Raw genomic sequence first — 7,964 nt, 5'->3', positions numbered from 1 at the left:
TGTTTTTAGGGCACCTGTGGGACAGGCCATCATGTAGGACTTAGTTTGCAAGTTTTTGTTCTCATGTCTGTCTTGAATGTTTTAAACAAATGAATACCCTTTTGGTGATAACCTGATAAGCTGAATTACCTCCACCACAATGTCCAAAGCATGGTAGTGAATGTGAATGGCTGTGGGGTTTTGTTGCTTGAATCTTGCCACAACACCATGTATGTGACCCTGGCATTTGCAATGCCATCCCCTGCATAGTCTGAATGCCATGTTACACTGTATGAGAATATCATTAAGCACACTGTAGACGGGGTGGTAGGTTTGTATAATTTTTGGTGGTGCCCAGAACTCCCTCCCACCCCCAACCTGCCTAAGGCTCTGGGAGAGAGTTTGGGTGCGGTAGGGAGGAGGGGTCGGGCTCTGGGAGGGAGGTTTGGGTTTGGGGTCTGGGCTAGGGCAGGGGGTTGGGTGCAGGGGGTAGGCTCTGGGAGGGAGTTGGGGTGTGGGCTCTAGGCTGGGGCAGAGGGTGGGGGTGCAGGAGGGGGACGGGCTCTGGGAAGGAGTTTGAGTTTGGGGTTTGGGCTGGGGCACAGGGTTGGGGTGCAGAAGGGGGGGCAGGCTCTGGGAGGGAGTTTGGGTGTGGGGTCTGGGCTGGGGCAGAGGATTGGGGTGCAGGAGGGAGTGCGGGGGGGCAGGCTTTGGCAGGGAGTTAGGGTGTGAGGGGCAGGCTGGGGCAGGGGTTGGGGTGCAGGAGTGGGTGTGGGGGTCGGGCTCTGGGAGGGAGTTTGGGGGCAGGGTCTGGGCTGGGGCAGGGGGTTGGGGTGTGGGAGACGGTGAGGGGTGCAGCGCTTACCTCGGGCAGCTCCCAAAAGTGACCTGCAGCGCCTTCTGGCAGCAGCTCCTAGGTGGGGGGGGCCAGAGGGGTTTCCACATGCCACTTGCCCTCAGGCACCGCCCCTGCAGCTCCCATTGGCCACAGCTCGGGGTGGAGGCAGCGCGCAGAGACATCCCCTGCCCCCCCAGGGGCTACAGGGACGTGCTGGCCAATTCCAGAAGTGGAGCGGGTGGGCAGGAAGCTGCCTTAGCCCCAGGGGGTCCCAGGCCCTTTTAAATTGCCTGGGCGTGGCAGGTGGGGCAAGGGGAGATGCTCCAAGGGAGGTGCGCGGGGGCGGCAGGTGGGGCTGGGAGAGAGACCCAGCCCCGAACTTTGGTGGAGCTGAGCCCCCGTGCTCTCATATTGCTGGAGCACAAGCACCATGGGCACATACAACTCACTGACCCTGACTGTAGATAGTAGTTGAGTCAGTCTGAGGCAAGTCAGCTAACCAATAATATCCTCAAGAATGGTGTTTTCCTCATCTACCCAGTTAAATAATACAATCAGCTCTTATTTATTGGTTATATCATGGGTCTCATCAGCAGGTATTGAATAAAATACTTGCCTCACATAGGCACCAACTTCCCCGCTTTCCTCTGGGTGCTTGACCCCCCGTCTGCCCCCAGCCCCACCCCCCTCCACCCCTTCCATGAGGCCCTGTCCCTGCCCCGGCCCCGTCTCTTCCCCGCCTCCTCCCTGAGCGTGCCACGTTCCAGCTCCTCCCCCCTCCCTCCCAGCACACCGCCAAACAGCTGTTTGGTGGCAGCTGGGCAGAAGCGCTGGGAGCTAGGCGGAGAAGCAGGGACCTGGCATGCTCAGGGGCGAGGGAAGGAGGAGGAGGAGGTGGGGCAGAGGGTGAGGGGAGCTTGGCTGCGAGTGGGTGCAGAGCACCCACTAATTTTTCCCCGTGGGTGCTCCAGCCCCGGAGTACCCACGGAGTCGGTGCCTATGCTGCTTCACATATTTTTCCAGGAATCTCATCAAGTAATATGAGTTGCATTCTTTTGTTCTTAAAGTGAAGTGACATTTAATTTTTGTCATTTAGCCACCAACAGATCTGGGCAGTCTTCAGCACATAGTTGCAAAAGGTGAAATAAATTTCCACCATAGCGTTGTGCCCTTCAAATGCTTCTCCCTGAAACATGAGATAATGAAGGGAGTGATAGTTCTGTTGGGCCTATAGTTGAGAATCTAGATGTGTTGCAATGCGTTGGTGTTTTTAAATTGTGTTTGGAATTGTGTTATAGCCTCCCTGTGAGATTTACTTGAGATTTTTTTGTGTTGTCTAAAAGATTCAACAGATTTTTTCCCATTCTGGAAACCATGAATTATGAATGCCCTCCTGTGTTTTCTGCAAACGTTTATACCCTTAGCTGTGTAGAATCTACAATATATACTAAAAGTTTTCCTCTTACTGAGTGTTAGTTGCACTCTTTGCACCAGTTGAATAGCACCATTCTTTTTCGCTGAGATATTCATGTTCCTTGTACCCTCTGTGACAAAGTTCCTGCTCTACCTTGGTGGGTCTTGCGCTTATTGGCAGATTTGCTCACCTTGGAGCTTCACGGCAGCCCTCAGCTTGGCCATTTTTCTGAACCCACAGTCCAGATCGACAACTCCTGTGTCTGACCCGGAGTTGGGAGGATTTGGGGGGAACCCGGACCCGCCCTCTACTCCGGGTTCCAGTGCAGGGCCCTGTGGAATGCAGCTGTCTAGAGTGCCTCCTGGAACAGCTGTGCGACAGCTACAACTCCCTGGGCTCCTTCCCCATGGCCTCCTCCCAACACCTTCTTTATCCTCATCATAGGACCTTCCTCCTGGTGTCTGATAATGCTTGTACACCTCAGTCCTCCAACAGTCCGCATTCTCACTCTCAGCTCCTAGTGCCTCTTGCTCCCAGCTCCTCACACGCACATCACAAACTGAAGTGAGCTCCTTTTTAAAACCCAGGTGCCCTGATTAGCCTACCTTAATTGATTCTGGCAGCTTCTTGATTGGCTGCAGGTGTTCTAATCAGCCTGTCTTAATTGTCTCCAGAAGGTTCCTGATTGTTCTGGAACCTTCCCTGTTACCTTACTCAGGGAAAAGGGACCTACTTAGCCTGGGGCTAATATATCTGCCTTCTATTATTCTCCTATAGCCATCTGGCCCGACCCTGTCGCACCTCTTTATTGTTTTCAATATAGCAGGGCTGATTGTCTAGCTCTTAGCAGGCCTTGCCAACCAATGTTTGGACTAATACACTAACGCAGTGGGGACTGTGGAAGTCAAGACTGATTCTGATTTGGTTTCAGTTGCTTCTGGTCATGCATAGTTGCTGCTTTGTTGTCATGCATTTGTTCCATTTTAAGATACGTTTGAGGTAGCTTGGGTATTTAGGTATGTCCCTTTAGAAAGGTAGAGTAGCTTTATACTCAGGCAGACAATAAAAATAACTGCTCTAACTATATAATAGCTTCCTGGTATTAAAATGGATTTTACACTTAAAGTCACAGTGGGCTTTTTTTTTTTTAAGTCTCGGTTAAATAAATAAAAATAGAAATTAGAAACTGTCAGCATTGTGGTGGTATCCAGCATGTTTAATGATACTGTGTTTTATTTTTCTATGCTTATAGTTGTGCTGGGAATGGACCAGCTGTCACTGTGACAGGACCCTCTGGCTCCTGCCTCTCCTTCAGTCCACAAAACTCTCAGAGACCCTTTTGCTGGTCAAACACCTTGTGTAGTTTATTTACAATGTGGGTTCCTATCACCTTCATAATACAGCTCTGCTCCAACAGTCCTAGGGAGCCCCCAGCTCCTGAAACAAGCAAGGAAGAGCAATCTCTCTCCTCCCCTGCTGCCTGTTTCCTCCCCTTTCTACTTTCTTCCTGTGCCTGTTTGTAGCCTCTGTCTGATGGCTTAATTAGCCTTTCAACTCTCCTCCACCCATAAATTAGGCATAGCTCTGTTTAACCAGCTTTGTTCTGCACTGTTTGATAAGAGATACCGTGACCAGACTGCTGGCTCAGATGTTCTTGCCCAGCACTCTGTCACAGTCACAATAACCCAGTGTGAACCCTAGCTGGGAGGCTAGTGTCCTGTGGCCCCCAACCACTAAGTGGTTGGCACCCTGTGTGCTGGTGCTCTGTCCCCACCCCACCCTGGGTGGCTAGCAGATGTGCTCCTGCCCCTTTCGCAGGTTGGCTCTCTCTGCTGGGACCACCGGTGGCTGGAAGGTGAGATTGGGCTGAGCTGGGCTCAGGACAACCCGGTGATTGGGGGCGTGGCACTGTGTCACACCTATGTGGTCCCTCCCTGCACACTAGACACAGCCACTACTTACAAGTGAAAGAATACAGGTAGAGGAGAGCTGTTCTTACCTGCTCCCTGGCCTGATCTTGGGCACTGCATTGGCTGCTGCAGCCCCTCCCTCACCTCTGCCCCCCTATACATGTGGAAACATAACCAGTCTTGCCCTCCCTGCACTGGGTTAATTTTCCATGTACCAGCTTAAAAGTGGTTGGGCCCTGCCCTCCCAGTCCCCAAGCTCTGTGACCTATGAATTATAGTTTGGTTACCCACTCATAAATTATTTCTGTATATCCCTGATTTCTCTCATAGAAAAAATTTCTTTTTGTGGAGGTGTTTTTCTTTGGAAAACAATAGGGCTCTCTGACAGTCCTTGCTTGGGGGTTGGTTGCTAGGGTAGCATTGCCTAATGGTCAGGGCTTAGACTCGTGACTTGCAGGCAAAGATGGATTAAGGTCTCCTGGGGTTCTGGGCCAGAGCAAGTGGGTGGGGGGGACCCAGCACCGGAACGTGGTCCCATCCCATGCCTTCTGCCTGCAGTTCCGTCTCTTTCACCTGCGGCCCCACCCACAGTCTCACCCCATTCCACCCCTTTACCCTGAAGTCCTGCCTCGGCTTCACGCACAGTCCTGTCCCATTTCTCCCCCACTGCGGCCCTGCCCCTGTTTGCTCCTTTCTGCCCCACCCCCCCGCACAGCCCCAAGACTGGAGAATCTCTATTCCCCTGCCATGGCCCTGAGGCTGCAGCAGGGAGTGAGAGCTCCTCCACTCCTGGGGCCACAGCGGGGGTTCTGGGCACTGGGGCTTCCCCAGCTGCCTTGCGCTTCTGCTGGGGACTGGGGTTGGGGTGCTGGGGCTTCTCTTGCCCCTCCCGCCCCGTGGCTTCTGCCAGGGCTCTGGGCTTCCACCACACCATGGTGGATTTCTGCTGTGGTGCCCATTTTTCCGTGGCCCCACGATTGACCGGGGCCCCTGGACATGGGCCCCGTGGGCTCATTGGACAATCCATCATTGCTTGCAGGGGGTTGTTGGTACGGGACCCTGGGCCCTCCCACTCCATTGGGCTCCAACCCAGGGCCTCTTGAGGGCTATCAGTGATCTGGCAGCCAGGGGCTGCTAAAGACTGCCCTCCCCGGGCCACTTCCTGTTTACCCCCCCCCACCCCCATGATTGTCCCAGAGTCACTGTCTGTGTTTAGGTGGCACGAAGGGTGTCTATTCACCACAAGGCACCTCTGGCAGCTGCATATAGCAGGGTTGCTCTTTTCCTCTCTTGGGCGGCAACTGCTCATTCTGCAGTACGGCTCACCCTTCTGGGCCAGATCAGTGCTAGGACTTTCCCCTGCTGAGGCAGTCCAGACAAAGTGAAGGGGAAGTAACAAAACTTGGAGTCCATATGAGAGGAAGTGGGGACTGTTTCCCACTCAGGTTGTCAGTAGCAAGTCCTCTCTTCCCTCAGGGAGGGATCTTTGGGCAGTTGTCATGGGGAGAGAGTCTGCCTTTCTGTCAGCTCTCCTCTGCTGGAGCTGAATAAGGTTGCAGGCCTGCTCTCTTCCCTGGTCTTCCACCAAAGAAGCTGCCTTTTAACTCCTTCTCCACTTGGAGCTTTTCCTACAGATATGGTGGGGCAGGGCTGCCTGAGCCCACAGCAATTCCTGCCCAGTGTGGGGTATGTATACCCCATCACAGGCTCAAACAGCCTGTCTGGATATTTCCTGTTTGCTTTAGTGAGCTTAGCATTAGAGATCTGACATTCCTGGCTTTTTGCCCAATATGTATTAGAAAGTTAGCAGCTTTCTGGGCTGCAGACCACTCATCAGCCTCAGGTCCTACAAAGCTGTACTCCATTAACTACTTCCAGTTCTCTGCATTGCTTCCATTTACAAAGTCCATAGGCAGCATATTTCTTGCATTATTCTTTGTGAAAACCAAGGGCACTGGAATCTTTGTAGAAGTGGGGGAGAAGGAGGCCAAGGCCAAAGTGGTGGAGGAACTAAAATCTACTGAAATATCCCGCAGACTACAGCTGTAACATAAATAGCCAGAATATAAAATGTAGCCATATTATCATATTTAAGGTACAATTATAGTATAAAACAGCAGAAAAAATATAAAACAACTTCAGTTCTAAACGTCGGGACTGCATTTTGTTTTTGAACTTCATGTATTGTACTTCACTTGCATTTATCATTTTACTGTGTATACTCCACTATTAATACTGCACTATTATTATTATTGAATTGTAACTGTCAATTCTGTAACATTACAGTCGAATTGTCCTTGTTTATATATAATGCATATTTTAACAATTGTAACCCTAAATTGTAGATCTCCTTGGGAAAAGGTATCAGCAAAATAATAATAACAAACAACTTTGAAGGGAGGGAAATGCATCCCCATATAAGAGCTACCATATAAAACGATTTTTTCTAATGTTTTAAAAATAAAATCAAAAATATGTTTTTATACTTTTAGAAAACCTAACAAACACTATCAACAGGCTGTAGCAGATAAAAGCAATATGATATCTATTAAGCAAAAAATGTAGACTTATAGCAATTTTATTTTTTAATTCATTGAATCATTTTCATTACCTTTTCACTTTTCCAAAATGTATCTGTCACTGGCGGGGAAAAAAGGTTGTGTGAAACATTTTTGTGATCCATAGAATCCATCAAATGTTTATGAGTGTGGAGGAAGAACAGGTGGTTTACATGCTTTTCAGTTTTGGATGATTGTAGGTATGTTTTCATCCATCGGAGATATGAAAAGCTGTGCTCAGCAGTAGCATTACATTGGGACCTGAAGATAGATCCTTAAAAGGATATTGACTTGTGAAAACAGAATGCATCTCTGGTCTTTCTGTCAAGATTTCTATTATATTGCCAATTTTTGTCACATTTGTGATGCACTTCAATGATTTATTGTCAGTTTTCAAGAGATCTGGCAGCATTGCAAGCTGTATTCAAAGTCTGTTAAATGCAATGTCACCAGAGTATGCATCCACAATCTTTTCTGATATTTGACTACATGGCTGACCATTGGTAGTGGTTATGAGCATAATTTTGAAGCTCATAAGAAGTAACAAAGTGGGCTAGTCAAACCTCCGGTTCATTATAGTGGTGAGCAAGTCAGTCGGCTCAAAGAACTGGCTTGTAAAGTAGTCCTTAGGAGTTGTCCACTGATAAGGCTCTATTCCTTCATCATAACAATGTTGAGATTATCTTCTCTGGAAAATGGCAGGAGCGTCTATTAATTTTCTGTGCATCCGCAAAGATTGTGTGAAATTATTCTGACCCTCTCATTTTGGTCAGATGAGTGCACAGCATTTCAACAATAGAATTAACAGTCTCTGAAATGATATCTTTTGACTGCAGCACCCTAGCCGCTTCCTCAGCTGCTAAGAAAATCTTGAAAAATACTTTAAGACCAAGAAACAGATTGAAGTGTGTAATCATATCTCGAATCCAGGTGCTTTCTTTGCAGCTTCTGTATTACCCCAGTGGCAGTTAGCTCCTCTAAAGTGTGATAAATAGCTTCATAATTGTATAATACTGATTCAATTGCTTGACTTCTTGCTGTCCAGTGAGTGGGATAAAGAGGCTTCAGTGAATGAGAAGCATCAGATTGGGAAGAGTAGGACGCTCAGATATTCTCAAAAAGGGCAAGTCTTTTTGGCGATGAATTAATAATTTCATGAAGATCATGAAGCAAGCTCAAAGCACTTTGAATCAGGGCACCCTTACTACTAGCTTCCTGCAGAATAAGATTCAAACTGTGGTTCATACAATGAACTGAAACAGCTT

Source organism: Chelonia mydas, chromosome 2, assembly GCF_015237465.2.
Source record: "Chelonia mydas isolate rCheMyd1 chromosome 2, rCheMyd1.pri.v2, whole genome shotgun sequence".
Taxonomy (NCBI): domain Eukaryota; kingdom Metazoa; phylum Chordata; order Testudines; family Cheloniidae; genus Chelonia; species Chelonia mydas.
The sequence above is the reverse complement of the archived record's forward strand: the minus strand, read 5'-3'. Positions refer to the sequence as shown.